This window comes from Lutra lutra, chromosome 2 (genome assembly GCF_902655055.1).
Source record: "Lutra lutra chromosome 2, mLutLut1.2, whole genome shotgun sequence".
Classification (NCBI taxonomy): domain Eukaryota; kingdom Metazoa; phylum Chordata; class Mammalia; order Carnivora; family Mustelidae; genus Lutra; species Lutra lutra.
The window spans coordinates 68,687,866-68,705,108 of record NC_062279.1 but is presented as its reverse complement, the minus strand read 5'-3'; the positions used below and the strand labels follow the sequence as shown (position 1 = coordinate 68,705,108).

Below are 17,243 nucleotides of genomic sequence, written 5' to 3'. Positions count from 1 at the left end.
GCAAAAGTAATTGAAGACTTTTTAGATGGCATTTCTAGAAATTTTACCAGATAATTTAGCTTATGAAATCCCTGACAGTAAAAACCACTGATGTGGGATGATAATACACTGATAAAATAGCTTCTCATAAGAGCATGCTTTCAAGTGCGGGAGAAAAGAACCCTCCACAAATATCCTTAAGAACTAAGGAGACGCAGACCAAGTTGGAAATGTATGAACTTCCTCCTCTCTAGATGCCAATTCCAGCTGTTTCCTCCAGTTTCTTCCAGTACTGGGTGGTGAGGTGGGTGGATTTTGCCCAGTAAGTTTAGTGCTGCTATTACTTCATAAGTAGGTGCATGAGGGATCTCTTGAGTGATTTTCTGTCTCTCAGTACTAAGGTTCTAAGGTGGAGCCACTGACAAAACAGATCAGGCTGCTGAAAAACCCCATGTGGTACAGTACACACTTTTCTGGAGGTGTACTCTGCTGGGCTGCAGAAGTTTATTCATTCATTAAACATTTGCTCAGCCCGACCACAATTGTGTGCTAAGTCTTACCCCACACCGTAGGATTTTTGCATTCTTTTTATCCAAACCCCACAGGACTTAAAACCTGAGGTGCTCAGCTTCACAAAATCTCCTAAATCTGGGCATTTTACTCATTCAATTTCTACCAGGAAATTAGGGAGGGGGCAAAATCAGGTAGAGATTTATTTTGTAGCCAAGTGGGGCTACCACTTGGAGGGCAGATTCCCTGTGAGTCTTTTTTGGAAGGACATGGTAGGGCATCGATCATGCCAAGGCAGTCAAACCCACAGTAGCTTAAGCAGTATAGTTAACCTGGCTCTTGGAACTTCTCATCAAGGACGCTTGGGAAAGTGCTGCTCTTTGTGAGTCTCTTCTTGCTTCTGCAACATCCACTTCCCACTCCCATCAATTTTTCTGCAGCATTTTAATAAAAATGAAGTTTCCTTGGTCTACTGTTTGCATATGGTGCTGGTAGAAACCCTGAGCTTCGAAAGTCTGCCTATAAAAGCTTGCTCCTTATTCTCTGAAGTGGAAAGACTTGTAATATCCATTAATGCTGCTTCCAGAGCAGGTAGGGTGTGCCAGGGTCCAGCAAAAGAACTCTGGAATCTGCTTGCTTTCATCATTGCTGCTTTCATCTCAGTCTCACTGTATTCACCCGGACAGGTTCAAGACAGATTCTGAGACTTTCATCTCAAAATTTCTTTTCCTAGAGAACTACACTTTCAACTTCATGAGTTTTAATTTGAATTTACTTTCCAGGATAAATCTGTAGGAAAAGCTGCATAATAGTAATATTTATTTTGGAAAGGAAAGAGCCTTTGAGTCAGACCTGCAGCACAGGCCAACATTTCCTGGTGATGGTTATGGATACTTACTATCAACCAAGATCAGCTCTCCAAAGCTTCATACAAGCAAGAATGGTTCCTAAAATTGAGACACCACTAACATCTCCTGAAAAAGTAAAAATTCTTCCCACAGTCTCCGGGAGGATGGCTCCCTTCCTTCGTCTCGGCAATTCGCCCCCACTTTACACACTTAGGTTGTGCCTCCGTACGCAAACTGCATCCCTATTTCCTATCGTAGAGGTGGGAGCGGGAAGAAGGGATGTATTACTACTCTCATCTTTACAATACCACGTAGCTTACAAAACGCTTGCACTTTCGTCAACTCCTCTGAACTCCGCGAGTGCCTCGGAGGGAGGCATTCATTCATTCATCAAACACTTGCTCGGCCCGACCACACGTTATCGGGTGCTAGGTCTCGCCCTACACCACGGGAAGGGTGGGGCGCTCGCTCCCTGGAGCAGGTGCAGCGGATCAGGCTGTAGGGCAAGTTCTCGCTCAGCCTGGGTTTTCGAAGGCCCATTTGGGGCTAAATGCCTCACCTTCGGGTGGTGCGCGCCCGAGGACGGCCGCGCGGCCTGGGCCTTTCTCCTTGCTCCCAAAGGAGCAGCCACCACCTGCCCTGAAGGAAACCGCTACAGAGCAAGCTCTGCCCGCCGCCGTGGGGTCAGGGCTAAGATCAGGCGGCAGCTTAGGCTCCACTCGGCTCCTCCCCTTCCTCTCTTCAATTCTGACGCGGCCGTAGAGGCGGCGGCAGCGGCGGCTAGTCCCGCGGCCCGAGACGCACCCACCCGCTCGCGGGGCCCCGACTTCCTCTTCCCTTTGATCGTCATCAGAGCGCGCCAGAGTCACCCTGGGCGGGGTGGTTAGAAAGGGGAAAAAAAAAGGCCAGCGGAGGAAACGTCCTGGCGGACAGAAAAGGGAGGGGGTGAGGGGAGCGGTTGCTAGGTGACTTGCGTCATCCGCCTGCGCCGCTTTCCTCCCGCCCCTCTCTGGAGTGAGGCGAGAGCCCCGCACAGAGCGAGCGAGACAGCGAGCTGAGCTCCGGGCGCTACCGCCACCGCAGCGGAGAGCGTGAGAGCGAGGGAGCATCCGAGAGACCCGGCCCCCGTGCACTGGCCACCGCCGAGACCTTCGTTCTGACCTGGACCAGCGGGAGCCGCGGCCACCCCTTTTCTCCCCCCCTCACCTTCCCGGCCGGTAGCGGCGGCTGTACACGCCGGAGCCGGAGCCGGAGCCGGAGCCGGCGGCTGGGGGGCAGGGAGGCGGCTACCTCGGGCCGGGACTAGTCAGCTGCTCTGCGGTGAGAAGACGCTGAGGAAGGGCCGGAGCTTCTGTCTCGTCCCGGGGCGCGGGGCGAGGGACCCCCAACGTGTAGGGAGGGGGTCCCAGCCGCAGCGACACATGCGGGAGCCGGGAGCGGGGGCGGCGCCGAGCGGAGCCGGCCGGGTCCCCCACCACGCCGCTGCCTCTTCCATCCGCCCGGGGCCGTAGCATCTTGCCCCAGAGTGTATGAGCGGGGGACCCAAGCTCAGCAACCACCCCCCGGCCGGGGGGGCGGGGACCCCGATGTGAAGCGGAGGCCCGGGCGGCGGGGAGAGCAGGACAGGCGCCGCCGTCCTTTCCTTACCTTCCTCCTCTCCTGAGCCCCCTCGCGGGGGGGGGGGGGGTCTTCTTTCTTGGCCAGTCGCCGGCCCCCCGGCCCCTCGGCAGGACTCCGGGAGGAGTTCTTAGTGCCCCCTCCCCCGCCCCAGCCCCGAGGGCGGCGGGGCCGGGGGGGACCCGGGGGGCCGGCTGCAGCCTCAGCCCAGAGGAAAACTTTGTAAGAGCAAAATCTGGAGCCTCCCAGACGTGACTGTCCCGGGAGAAGTGGCTCAGGGCGGGCAGAAGACACAGCCTGAAGAGATCCAGGAAGAGGAAAAGAAGAGGTAAGCGGGGCCGCTGCCGCCTCCTTTGCTCCGGCGGCGCGGAAGAGACCCGGGGTGACCGCCTGGCTTAGAGACACAAGCACCGCTTCTTCCTCAGTAACGCGCCGGAGCCTTCCGCAGCTGCCGCCTCAGAGCGAAGGAGGAAGGGAACCAGCCCACTTTCTCAGCGCCACGGCTCTTCCCTAAAGTGTGAGTGGCCGGGGAAAGGGAATCGAGGGGGTAGAACGTGGGAGGATACCGTCCGGTTCGTCCCCTCGGAGTTTTGCTGATGTTTTGCAGGAGTGTTGGGAGTGTATGGACCAGAGGGTGCATCTTTATTTTTACAGCGAGGAAGAGGTATCGGGTAGTCTTGTGTTTTATGATATTTTAGCTCCTTGTACGGGTAATATGAAAGCTTACAGGTTTCTCTTAGAGGAGCTCTATCTTTATCCAGAGTGGACACTTGCACCTTTCTGGCCGGTAACTGGCAAAGGAAATTGAGGAAGCCAAATCATATGTGCACACAAAGGACATCTCTGTAATACACCTTTTCCTGGTACACCGGGTGTGAAACAGTGCTGTGGTTTTTGTTTCGGGTCATCTCTAATTAGGGTTCTCAAGAGGGAACCTTTTACCCTGTGAACCCCCGAAACTGAAATTCCTGTCTTATTTGCAGTTCTTCCTTGAGAGATGGTACAGGAGTTTTTTACCTTCTCATTTCCTGGGTCCAATTTCTAGGTGTCAGGAAGCTATAACAGATTTCAATTACTCAGTAGATTCTGAGTTCTTATGAATCATGACTTACTTGGGGAAGAGCATCTAGTACCTTAAACAGTTTATAAAAGTTTTTGCATTTTTTTCCCTATCCAAATGCTTTAAAAAAAAATTTTTTTTTTAAGTAGCGTATGTCCTAATTGCTAGCACTTTTTTATTTGGCAGAATGACTTGACACTTTGCTTGGTTGAGTTATCTTTACTTCACTATCAAACGAGGAGAAACTTTTTGATATTTAATTCTTTGAAAGATGAAAGTTTTCCTTTCCCTTCCATTATTTTAAGGTGAAGTTTATAAAATCTTTGGTATGCATTTTAGGTATCCTCTCATCAGTGCCAAATTGAGGTGCAAGAAAGTAATTACCATTTCATATATTTATACAGACCTTGAGGGTTAAGCATAAGGTGGAATTTTATTTGACAGAACATAGGCAGTACTACAGTACTGAGAATTGTGGCTCCTCCAGGCAACAGTGTGGGCTCACTCCCTCTGAAGCCACTGCTTTGTGGTAATGAGTGTAAGCCTGGGGTTGTCCGTGCTAACTTCTCCATTCAGGATCTCAATTAAATTTATTTAAAACTTTCTCCAATAGTGTTTTCATATATACTTTTTCTCTTTTGAGATAGTGAGTTCTACAAGTTTGTTAGCCCCTGAATTATTTAACATTTCATTTATTTGTCCCAAATCTGTCTCCGTAAAGTTCCAAAACACATCCAGAGGTTTTTTTTTATGAGTGAACAATTTTTATTGAAACCCTCAAAGAATAAAGAGGACCAAATGGTGAGTTTGGGTACCATAACAGAAAATCTCACCTAACTGTACCATCATTCACAGGAATGAACAAACCCAAACACGACAAAATTCAGTTTCTCATGTAATTGCTACAAGTGAATGTAAATGAACTAATCATTTTATCATAACCTTTCTTTAATCATACGAAAAAGAAGGGAATTTACATGGCATAACAAAAGATATGCAAAACTTAATGAAAACACAATTCTCTTAAGTTTTTCAAACTTATTTTTATAGGATGCAGAATGCACTTGAAATGATTAAATGATTTAAGCTGATTCTTTTTTATTGCAAACTGTTTTAACATCAGCTTAATCCCCATGCATGGTATTCAAAAAGAACACAGCTTTTTATTTAGAAAGATCACTCAAGTTAAAATGAGGAATTAAGTACTAAAAATTAGGAAAAGGCTGGGGTTTCTTCTGAAAGGAATCTTCAAGTACCAATATGTATAGAGAAAGAATACTAATTTTGGTTACATTTTCCCCCTTACTGTTAAATATACAAACTATAATACCTTTCAAAATAAAATACCCACATACGATAACTTTAATTAGAAACAGTCAAACCAGATCTTGGAAAATATTAAGAAATTTGCTGGGCCAATAATGTCTTAATTTGTGATTATTCCAACATTTGATGATGTGTCTCCTGCTGTAGAGCCCAGGTTCTCTTCCTTTTGGTCCCTACAGTTAAGAAATATTTAGTTAGTTGTGCTATTGAGACAATCTGTAATAATTTTGCTTAGAGAAAAAAACTTTTTTTGCCATATACTGATAGACCAAAGAGGAAGAGAAGGCAGGTGCTCTGAAGAAAACTTAAATGAGAAAAAAAATTTACCAATTTTGACAAGAGTTTTTTTGTTTTGTTATTTTGTCCCCCCCACCCAAAGGAATGCTGCACCCATTTCACTTAATATTAGAAATCCAGGTTAAAGGCACTGGGAACACATCCAGAGGTTTTGTTTTGAGAAATGCTATGACAAGCTGGAGTTCATCTTTCCTTGGTTTTATGTATTTTGATTATTCTTCTTTACCATTGTCTTCCCTGACTCTTTCTGTCAGTCTTAGAATGATTACTTTGATCCCTTGATCATTTTGCCCCTTCTGGAACTTCTCCAGCTGTTTTGTTTCTCTTTATATATTTGTGCTTGTTACACTTTTGTAAGGAGCCTTAAGTTCTATTTTAAATGGGTAATGACATGGAAATACTGATTAGTAGGTGTAATGTTAGATGTCAAATCAAAAGCAAATGTCTCTGGATCTGTTACCTTCTTTTGAGAACTTGAGGAAGTTATGTATCCTATATTTTACAAAGATGAGAGAAAGAGAAATTACTCTGGCATAGGCTATTTTTCAGGGAGAAAAGGGAGACAAACCAGCAAACCATAATTTGAGGTTAGATTTGTACTCTTATCAAAGTTGCTTACTAACTTTAAGACTTATTTTTATTACTTTGACTATAGGTTAAAAAGCATGGTAATGTTTGATTGCATTTTGGGTAGCAAAGAAACAGCAAAGTATTTGAGAGGCCTTTGAGATGCTTTTACTTATGGCATAGGCAACGAAACATAAATTGCACAAAATTGTAGGAAAGAGGTATATATGAAACTATATGTCATACTACTGTAAGTATGACACTATAAGTCATCCTACTGTATGTATGACACTGTCTCTCACACTACTGTGTTTGGTGCCTTATAGATATAAGTGTATATGTATCTATAGAAGTCTTGGTGTTGGACTATACAAAACTAATTGGAGTGTCTGAACCAAATCTGGGAGATAAGATTTCTTTTGGGAAGAAAGGTGCTGGTGGAGATAAAGTGTTTAAGACTTTTGGAATTGGAGGGTGTGAGGGACAAATGTAATTGGAAAGTTAGCTTGTTGGGAATATGGATGAAAGTTGTTGAGGAGGCTTGAAGTTAGTGTTTGTGTTTGTGCAGTTACATGTGTACAGCCCAGAGAATCAACTGAGAACAATGTTGCTGAGAAGGTACTTTTAGATGATTAAGGAGAAATTGTATTCTAGGTCGGGAAGCATTTTACCTGAAGAAGGATTTTGTTTTTTTAGGGAACCAACATTTTCATACCATGGTCTTCGAAGAGCTGTACAAAGGGAGGGGTGAGAAAGATGCTCCCAGTAGTTTAGATTGGTACTAGTGGTTTCTTACAGAAAATAATTCAGAAATGGGGCAGTGGACTTTGTTTTTGACATTAAATTTTAGGGTAAAAAGTTGGTGCTGATGCAATCTGAAGACAGAAAAATAGTTAAGCTAATGAGTGATATGCTGAAAATGTAGAGTTAGGAGTCAGTTTCACAGTGTTAAGGTTTCTTGCAGAGTAAAGGAGCTGAAAAATGTGTCTTTTTACTTTGGGGGAAGGGAATCTGTTAAAGTTAGCAACGATATGGTAAGAACAGAAAATGAATGAGACTCTCCCTAAAAAATGTTTTAAAAGTGGATAAGATTTAAAGTTCAAAGGGAGGAACAGTCTTTAACATGGCTACCAATTATTAGGACATGTGCATCTATATTTTTGAAGGAGCTAACAAGCTTTTTGTAGAGTATATAGGTCCCTTGATTTAAAGTCAGAAGGATATATAGGATTTCACTGTTAAGGAACTTATACATAAAAGGACAGATTTGTTTTCATAAAAATTCATGTTTTTAAAGTTTGCCCAGGATTATTATCCTAAGTTTGGTCTTTAATCTGATGAAGTAGGGCTAAAAATAGCTGGCAGAGAAGGCTGCTTCCCCTGCTTGCAGTTGATGTGTGTCTTTGTGTCCCATACAATGGAGGGGATATCCCTGTGTTGGCACAGCAGTGCTGAAAATGCTTTTTTTTTTTAACCTTTTTATTAAAAAACAAATAAACAAAAAACAACTTGGCATTTAAAAAGAATCAGCTGTCTTTGAAGCATGAGACATGGAAGACTTTTTTTGTGGCGAAATCTGCAGCTAGTGGGCTTGCTTTTAGTGTTGACTCTAACAAAATTAAGGATTGTAAAATAGGGAATATATACATATCCATACTTTTTGTGTTCATTAGTTCATTCAGTTCACCGCCTTCCTAGTAGCTTCTTTGGTCCCTTCTTAAGAATTTAATTCAAATGGCAGAACTCTCTGGGGAAGGGATGTTTAGATAGGGAGCTGGATCTCAGGTGATTCTAGGATAAGGGTATGGGACTGGAATATATGCCATATGGGTGCCTTCTCCATCCTCTACTTTCCACAATATATTTTATGTGGGTGAAACATGTTTAGATGGACTTAAAGGGCAGTCTTTTTGGGTTGACATGATTTACTAGTGAAGGTAGTGGGAAGGGTATGACTCTGGTAGGAGGGAGTGATAACCTTTTGTGCTTTGCCTTGGCAACTTTGGGATTGATACAGGATGACTGAAGGGCCTTGGGAGTGCATTTGTGTTTTAGCATCAGAAGACCCAAAAGCCTACACCTAGGCTGACAGATGCTCAATTCATGTATTTTAGAGAGGGTTCTTGGAGATGTCATGTGTTGCCTCTGATATCTCATTGTGTGGAGGAGTAAAAAAGTGGTGAATTTTTTTTTTTTTTTTTTTGTAGAGGGCCAGTCAGTAAATATTTTAGATTTTGTGGACTATGTCTGGAGCAACAATTAAGTTCTGTTCTTGTGGTGTGAAAGTAGCCATAGACAGTATGTAAGCAAATGAGCGTGACTATGTTCCAATAAAACCTTACACAGCTGACCCTCAAACAATGGGGAGGCTGGGGCTACCAACCCCCTGTACAGTTGAAAATCTATATGATTTTTAACTCATCCAAAACTGAACTATTGATAGCCTACTCTGACTGGGAGCTTTACTGATAACATAGTCTAATATATATTTTATAGGTTATTTATATTAAATACCACATTCTTACAGTAAAGTAAGCTAGAGAAAAGATCTTATTAAGAAAATTGTAAGGAAAAAATACATTGACAATACTGTATTGTATTTATTGAAAAAAACTCATGTGTAAGTGCAGTTCAAACCCTTGTTATTCAAGGGTCGACTATATATAAACTACGTAGTTTATGGAACGCTAGTGTAGAAAACAGCCAAGTAGACTAACATTCAGTATGAGTGTGAGCTTCATTCCATTACAAAACTTGGACTGGCTCTTTTAGGTGTTCTCCGTTTTCTGAGATACGGTCTTTGGGTAGTGTCTTAAAGTGATTCTGTGTAAAGTCTGTAGTTCAAAATACATTTGCCTGAAGAGTAATGAATACTATGGGAACTTGAGGAACAAGGCGCAGTGCTGTCTATAGCAGCTAAAAGTAGGAACTATTTGTATTTTTTATTCAAAGATAAATAATTTGCATAAAGTGATGTCCTGGCTACATATCATAGCTGGAAAGTATCTTTGAAGAAACTTAAGGGTGTAATTTTGAATGGTTCTGCAAACAAATTGTAAATAATTGTAAAGCATTTACTTTAGATGTAAAATTAAAAGTGTTTATGGTTGGTTTGAATCAGATGAAAATAGTAGCCAAATTATAAGAACATTAAGATTTGTTACTTCTGGGGTGCCTGGGTGGCTCAGTGGGTTAAAGCCTCTGCCTTCAGCTCAGGTCATGATCTCGGGGTCCTGGGATCGAGCCCCACATCGGGCTCTCTGCTCAGCCGGGAGCCTGCTTCCCTCTCTCTCTCTGCCTTCCTCTCTGCCTGCTTGTGATCTCTCTCTCTCTCTCTGTCAAATAAAATCTTTAAAAAAAAAAAAAAAAGAAGATTTGTTACTTCTGTTTCTTAAAATGTTACTGTTACAGTGGTCAATTCAGTGTGTAGAATTATTGGATGCACAATTTTTGTTTTGTTAAGTATTCTTTCTTAACAAATCCTCTAGGTAACTTAAGTGTGTACTTTAAAAAATCTTTGCTGTTAAGAATATCCAAAAATCTTGCATATTCTTAATGGTAAATGTAGCGTGGTTTAATTTCTTAGGTGAATCTATCTTAAGTGTTTTGTTTAGAAAGAATAATTCACTGTGCAATTTTACATTATAGCTAATATCAAAACATTTGTTTCATATGTCAAAAGATACCTGCATTGGATGGTGGTGTATTTTTCTTTTTAAAGATTTTATTTATTTATTTGAGAGAGAGAGAGCGAGCTTGTGCACACAAGCTGGGACGGGGGGCAGCAGGACAAGCAGACTCCCCACTGAGCAGAGAGCCCCAAATAGGGAGCAATCCCAGGACCCTGAGGTCGTGACCTGAGCCAAAGTCAGATGCTTAACTAACTGAGCCACCCAGGCACCCAATGATGGTGTATTTTTACCCTGGCTTCATAGATTTTTTTAATTTCATGATTCCCCTATTTATGGCAGGGGAGGAGGTGACCCTTGCAATAATGATAACCTTTTAGTTACTTTCAAACCTGTTTTTATTTTTCATAGTATTTCTACACATGTAATGGTACTTCATTTCCTTTCTCTTTAAAAAAGTCTATACATAATCTGACAATTTTAGTGTACTTTTTAGAAGGTCATTATAACGTTGCTTTCCTATTCATTAGGGAAGGATTCTTTTTCTTCTAAACATTTTTAAGTTTTTGTCTTTTCAGGTAATTTTATCATTGTCCTAAGCTTAAGGATAGGTGGTGATTTAAAAGATACAAGGTGTTAATCTCATATCTGAAAATATTCCAAATAGAAATATTCTGTATTAGTGACACTTTTAGAGGGTCAGGGAAAGGAGTGGTGTATTATTTTTTCCTTTTTTTTTTTTTTAAATAAAGCTTAGCTGAATTGTCATTACAAACAGGTGAGTAAAGTTGCTTTTAAATAATAAACTCTTTTTTTTAGAATATTTTTATTGAAGAATAATTGACATACAATATTGTATTAGTTTCAGGTGTATCACATAGTAATTAGATATATATATATATATACATTACAAAATGGTCATAGTAAGTGTAACATCTTGTCACCATGTGCGAAGTTGTTACCGTATTATCGAGTATATTCCCTGTGCGAGTATATTCCCTGTGCTGTACATTATACCCCACATTTTAAATATTTTGTGATTGGAAGATTGTATCTCCTTATTCCCATCACCATCTATTTTATCTATCTCCTCAGCCTCCTGTCCTATACCCCCTTTCTGACAACCATCAGTTTATTCTTTGTATCTATGAGTCTGTTTCTGTTTTGTTTTGTTTGTTCATTTGTTTTTTAGTTTCCATATGTAAGTGAAATCATATGGTATTTGTCTATCTCTGTCTGACTTATTTTACTTAGCATAATACCCTCTAGGTGCATCTGTGTTGCAAATGGCAAGATTTAATTCATTTTTATGGCTAACTAATGTTCCATTGTGTGTATATATACCACATCTTCTTTATTCATCTGTTGATGGACATTTAGATTGTTTCCAAATCTTGGATATTGTAAGTAATGCTATGATGAACACTGGAGTGGTATATATGTTTTTGCAATAGTATTTTCATTTTCTTCAGATATATACCTATAAGTGGAATTGCAGGCTCATACGATAGTTCTGTTTTTAATTTTTTGAGGAACCTCCACAACTGTTTTTCACACTGGTTGTACCAATTTACATTCCCATTAACAGTGCATGGGAGTTCTCCTCCCTTCAGTCCTTGCCAGCACTTGTTATTTCTTATTTTTTTTTTTATAATAGCTGTACAGTTGTTTCTTTTACACAGAAATGGTTTTTACATAGCTGTCTCTAAGATAAATAAATTATATGATCTTTTTCTAAGAGCACATTTTTTTTTCTTTGGAGATTTATTTATTTGAGAGAGACAGGGAGAGAGTATGCACCCTTATGCAGGGGAAGGGACAGAGGGTGAGGAGCAGACTCCCTCCTGAGTTCACAGCTCAGCACTGGGCTCCATCTCATAGCCCTGAGATCATGACCTGAGCTGAAATCAAGAATTGGACACTTAACTGACTGAGCAACCCAGGTACCCCTCTAAGAGCAGGTTTTGATCAAGAAATAGGTGGGCCAACTGCTCTGAATTCCTGAAAGGATGCCCTTGCAGAAGAAGAGAGTTAAGAAGTAAAGAGTGCTAAACACAATTTCTTTTACCGTACAATTTGGCTGAAAGCTGCCTTTGTCCAACTTGGTAGCATGTTTTGGGTAAATAATGAAATTTTGGGGTTAAACCTTTCTACTTGCAGACTTTTTCCACTAAGTATAAAACCAGTCTGTCTTATGTCTTAATGTACTTTTAGATTTTTGCTACCTTCTCTTTAGACCTCATTGTCACTTTCTCATGATACCTTTCATAGTATGTGTAGAGCTTATTTTCTAAATGTATAGGACATTTCCTGGAAATTGTAGGATATATATTTTCTAAAATTGTACTACTATACACAAGTATATTTAAAATTTCCTCCTATTCCACCTTCAGAATTGTGAAATATTTGAGGGAACATCTGTACTTGATATGGATTTTGAATGACTAATAAGTAACAATTTCTCTGAAATAATCCTTCAAAATTTTTGAGTTTAACAGTTGATTTCTCTAAAGCAGTTAGCTAGTACAAGAAAATCTGAGAGCCTGTATATGTTGCATTATCCTGCAATGCATGTAGTTGAAAAATAACAGAAGTGCACAAGAGACCTCATTGCTCCTGTATCTTTTTTTCTTTCTCCATCACTTAAGTGGATCAATCAGATATTGTGCAGTTTCTGTTGCTATGCTGTGTTGCCTCTCCTCCCCCCCCCCCCTTTTTTTTTTTTTTTACAGCTATGAGGTTTTTGGAAGGAGGTAGCATTTACTGTGTGTGTGTGTGTGTGTCTCTGTGTGTCTGTGTGTACATATACTTAGTGTATTGTGTTAGGTGCTCCTTTCTGCGTGAGTGCTCTTGGGTTTAGGAAATATTGAAAGATAGAGTACAAAATGTTTTTAGTGGAGAGGATCACCATTGGATAAGATACTATGTTTTCTGGCTTTTTCATCCTACAGCATCTTGAATGAACTCATTAATATATGTTAGTGCCACTTGTGAAGTCTGAAGGCAAATTGCTGGTTTGTTTTTGGAAGAATGTATGTATCTTCTCAGACTTTTTTTGGGTGGCTGACTTGAAGTAATGTGACCCATTCCTGATAGTATTAATTTAAAGATCTTTTAAGGTATGATATAGACAGAGGGCTAAAGTCAGGCCTTATATTGTCCAGCATTTAAATTCAGCCCTTGAGTTTGACAAATTAAACCGAAGTAATTCTGCAGTGTTTTCAAAAGTATCTGAACTAGTGTATGATTCCTTAATGTTTTATTAAAAAAAATCTTAAAAACTGGAGAAATGATGGACTGTTGTGCTTATTATTTATAGGAAAGAAGGACCAATTTGAACATATTAGATTTTGAAATCATCTCTAAAGAACTCAGAAATACTTAGAAAGGACTCTTTTTTGAATAATTCATTGATTATCTCTGAAAGTGACTATGGTTTAAATTGTTTATTTAGAAATATCAGGTTGTAATTCAGTTACTAAGTCTCTTAACTGTCCATCTCTTTAGCGCTTAGGAACAAAAAGCTTTAAAAAATTATGAAGAAGTTTAACAAGTTTTATCTGTATCCTTATATTTCTTTTTTCTTTTTTTTAATTTTAAAGATTTTATTCATTTATTTGTCAGAGAGAGAGAGAGAATGAGCACAAGCAGGGGGAGCAATAGAAGGAAGTGGATAAGCAGGCTCCCCATTGAGCAAAGAGCTCAATGCGGGACTTTATTCCAGGACCCGGGATCATGACCTGAGCCAAAGGCATATGCTTAACTGACTGAGCCACTCAGGCATTCCTGTATCATTACATCTCAAATTGATCAAAGGAATTTTATGTGATTCAGTTTTAACTAAGTTTTAGTTTTCTCCCTTTCTTAAAATGATTAGTATATGTGTTTGATACTCTGTTTTCATGCTTTGTTTTTATTAAGTACAAATCAATTTTCAGAAATAACTTTTCCTTCAGCTTGGCATAATCAGTGTTCTGTTGGCCAGTATAAGACACAAATGCTTCTTGATCGTTTTTATATTTGGAAAGTATTTCTATTTTGAGAGAAATTTGGCTATGTCTTCATAGTCTGTTTACTTGATAGAATTGTATATTTAAGATAAATATATGAAAAAAATAGAAAGGCAGAAAACATATTGAGATATATTTCTTAGTAATGATTATCTTGCCTCTTGTCCTCTTTCTATAACTTCTTTTAAAGGCAGTTTGCTTTAGATTTTGGTGTAAATGCAGAAGTTAGATTGGCTTATATATTAATAGATCTGTAAGTTATGTGGTTAATATAATACTATTCTCATTTAAAAAATAAGTCATTTAAAATATTTTTCTTTGTTGGTAGCAGTTGGAGTTATGCTTCTTTCCATCTCAGAGATTTTTCAAAGAAGGATTTTATGATAATGACTAGGCTACTGGGTAGATGGGAGAAGAACATAGTCTCTCTAGTGACTTTAATTTATTCCTGTCCATTTATTTTGCATGTAATACCAGAAGGTTATATAAATAAATGTGTGGATTATCAGTTTTCTTTTGCATGATTGGTGGTCTCTTAATTGACAGCCCTGTGAATTTGAGACTGTCAACTTTGGACTGCTACTGTAATGAGTGGTGAGGAGCCTTTTTCGATTGAGTATAACATAGGCAGATTTCTTTTCATTAGAGAAATATAAAAATTTTAATTTATTAGATTAGAAATTTAAGGCAGGAAACAGGAAACTTCAGGTTTTTAAAAAAATTTAATTTTGTTTTTTCCAGTGTTCCAGGATTCAGTGTTTATGTACTATACCCAGTGCTCCATGCAATACGTGCCCTCCTTAATACCCACCACCAGACTCACCCATCTCCCCCACTAAAAAAACCCTCAGTTTTTTCCCAGAGTCCACAGTCTCTCATGCTTTGTCTCCCCAAAACTTCAGATTATTTTTTAAGGCCAGGCATTTAGTGGGAGAGTTGGGATGTACAGAGGGTGGGAGAGAGAGTCAAAGAGGGAGGGAAGGTCAGATACCAGGGAGAATGGCACCGGAAGTTTTGAGGTCAGTCTTAGTCAGAGGTCACACCCTGTTATTTCTTTGGGTTGTGGATGTGGGGTGTTACCACATGTTATCTACCATCCTTTGAAATGTTGATTAGATTAGTCCCTAGCTTTTCAACATCTGGATTCTTTAAGCTATTGAAGTTTTAATCTGTCTGGGATAATCAATGTATCCTAGGGTGGGAAAATATCTGTAGTACCTGCTTGGAGAAGGGACAGACAAAGGGTTTTCAACTACACTGGGGTTTCTTTTTTATTTTGTTTAATTTTGTTTTTCCTTCTTTGGCCACATTTCCCTAGCTTTGCCTAAGAGGGATGCTTGTAATTCTGTGTATGTGACATAGTAGTTGAGAAGCAAGCTTTGGAGATGATAGACCCAGGTTCCAGTGGCGTTACTTTGTGAACTTGGGCAAGTTACCTGGTCTGTGTATGTTCCTTGTAAAACTGGGAATATGAGTAGTACCTGTCAAGAGGATTTTGTAAATTAATGCATCATGAGGTTTGGCTCAGAGTTAGTGCCCAGTAATGTTAGTTGTTGCAGTAATAAGTATTGATACTATATTAAGTTATTGTTGTTTCTGTGAGGTTGCTGGGTTTTAGAATGTCAGAGGTATTTGTGATCTTCTGGATAGGTCACTATCAGCTATTTACTGAATACCTGCTGTTTCAGGCATTGATTTGAGTGAACAAAACATGAAAACACTGCCCTCTTGAAACTTAAATTCTGTTTGAGGAAACAAAATACACAAAGCGAAACAGATGACCTATCACTTATCTTATGAAAATCGGTGTTTGACCGATTTTATCATATATCTAAGCCAGTGTTAACCAGTCCAATCAGTCTTCACCATTAGATCTTGTTTTGTTTGTTTCTCCTCCTGTGCTTGAGAGTGTTTGGTGGCAGGAGCACCCTAAAAGCATGGACATGTTCTCATTGTTTTCAGCTATGGCTTAATCTTAATTGCAAGGCACTCTTAACACTCTTCATTTCCTTGACTTGGTACTTAAATTGGCTGTCATAGACTTACCTTTCAGTCCCCAAATTTCGGTTTCACATTGTTTACAGAAGAGATGCTCCTCTCCAGCTCATTCATTACATTTTGCTCACCCATGTCACTTCTTAGGAGAAGGGATATTAGAAACCCTTTTAAAGGAAAATATTCTGTGACTAACGAATGCTTTTCCTTCATCTGTTTTGTATTTCCCACCCTCTGTGTATGGCTAACTGAGATATTTAACCAGTTTATTCTTTGTCTTTAAAAAAGAAAATATTTTTCTTGTCTGTTCAGTTAGATCGTAAGCCTTTTTAGGTTAGGGACCACTTCTCTATTCTGAACCTTATTAGCAGCCTCACTTGAAAAAAAGATACTACTTACCTCACAGGGAAGTTGTGAGAAATTTAGAGAGATAATGTGTGAAAAACGTCCTGAGCTAAATCCTTAGTAAATGATAGTTTCTTTTTCTTTTAACCACTCTAGTTCCTAAGCTTGATGCTTGGGATATAGTCAGTGTTTAAAAAAAATATTTAAGTTATTCTGAATTGAGGTTGGGAGTATTTTAATTTAACTTCCACTTGTGTGGATAATTTTGGTTTTTACTTCCAGATGAGATTCAAGAGATTACTTTTCAAATATCAGGTGATAAAGGCTGAGACGTTAATATGAGATGGCATAACAGTGATTAGGAGCAGGGACTCAAGCCACCATCATGTGGGTTCAAATACAGACTACTACACTTACTGGTCCTGTGACTTTTGGCAAGTTGTTTAATTCTGTTGGCTTCAGTTTCTTTATTTGTAAGATGGGGAAAATGATAACCAACTCATGGATACTATGTTGTTAGATTAAATGAGATAATAAATGGGAAGCACAGAACAGTGCCTGGTGCATAACAATGGCCCCAGGGAGCATTGGCAGTAATATCTGGAAGTGTTTTTGATGGTTGCAGCTAGGGAGAGGTTGGTATGTGTGCTACTAGTAGCTGCTAGGTAGAGGTCAAGTATAAACAATGTACAGCACAGCACCCCACAAGAAAGGATTATTTGGTCCAAAATAACAGTTGTGCTAAGGTTGGGAAACCCTGCTTTATAAAAAGTCCTCTGTTTCTCATTTGGGTATTTTCTTCATATAAGATACTCACTTTGCCAGTTAGATTCTGTATAGATACTGATTACTGATAAAGATAAGGCACAGACATGGACCTCATTTAACATTCATTTTAAAACATAGATATAAAGGAAAATTAATAGATTCCATTTTTTTTAAGATTATAGGGCATTTCCTCTAAAAGTAATCTAAAAGTGCTTCCATTTATTATTTAGACACTAGGAAAGATTTCCAGGTGGATTTTACTGATTTGTTTTTTTAAAATGGCAAGCTATTC

The 17,243-nt window shown here is 39.7% G+C and overlaps 1 protein-coding gene across 3 annotated transcripts in view; it reads left to right on the top strand.

Annotated features, from left to right (window-relative positions):
• The first annotated feature begins 2,329 nt into the window (after positions 1 to 2,329).
• The window catches only part of FBXW7 (F-box and WD repeat domain containing 7), a 223,345-nt gene continuing 208,431 nt past the window's right edge, over positions 2,330 to 17,243 (top strand). For 2 of the 3 annotated variants that reach the window (XM_047717646.1, XM_047717647.1), the window contains exon 1: positions 2,330 to 3,471. The gene's annotated coding sequence lies outside the window, so the exon portion shown is untranslated. The remainder of the gene's footprint in view (positions 3,472 to 17,243) is intronic. The other variant, XM_047717648.1, reaches the window with a different exon arrangement.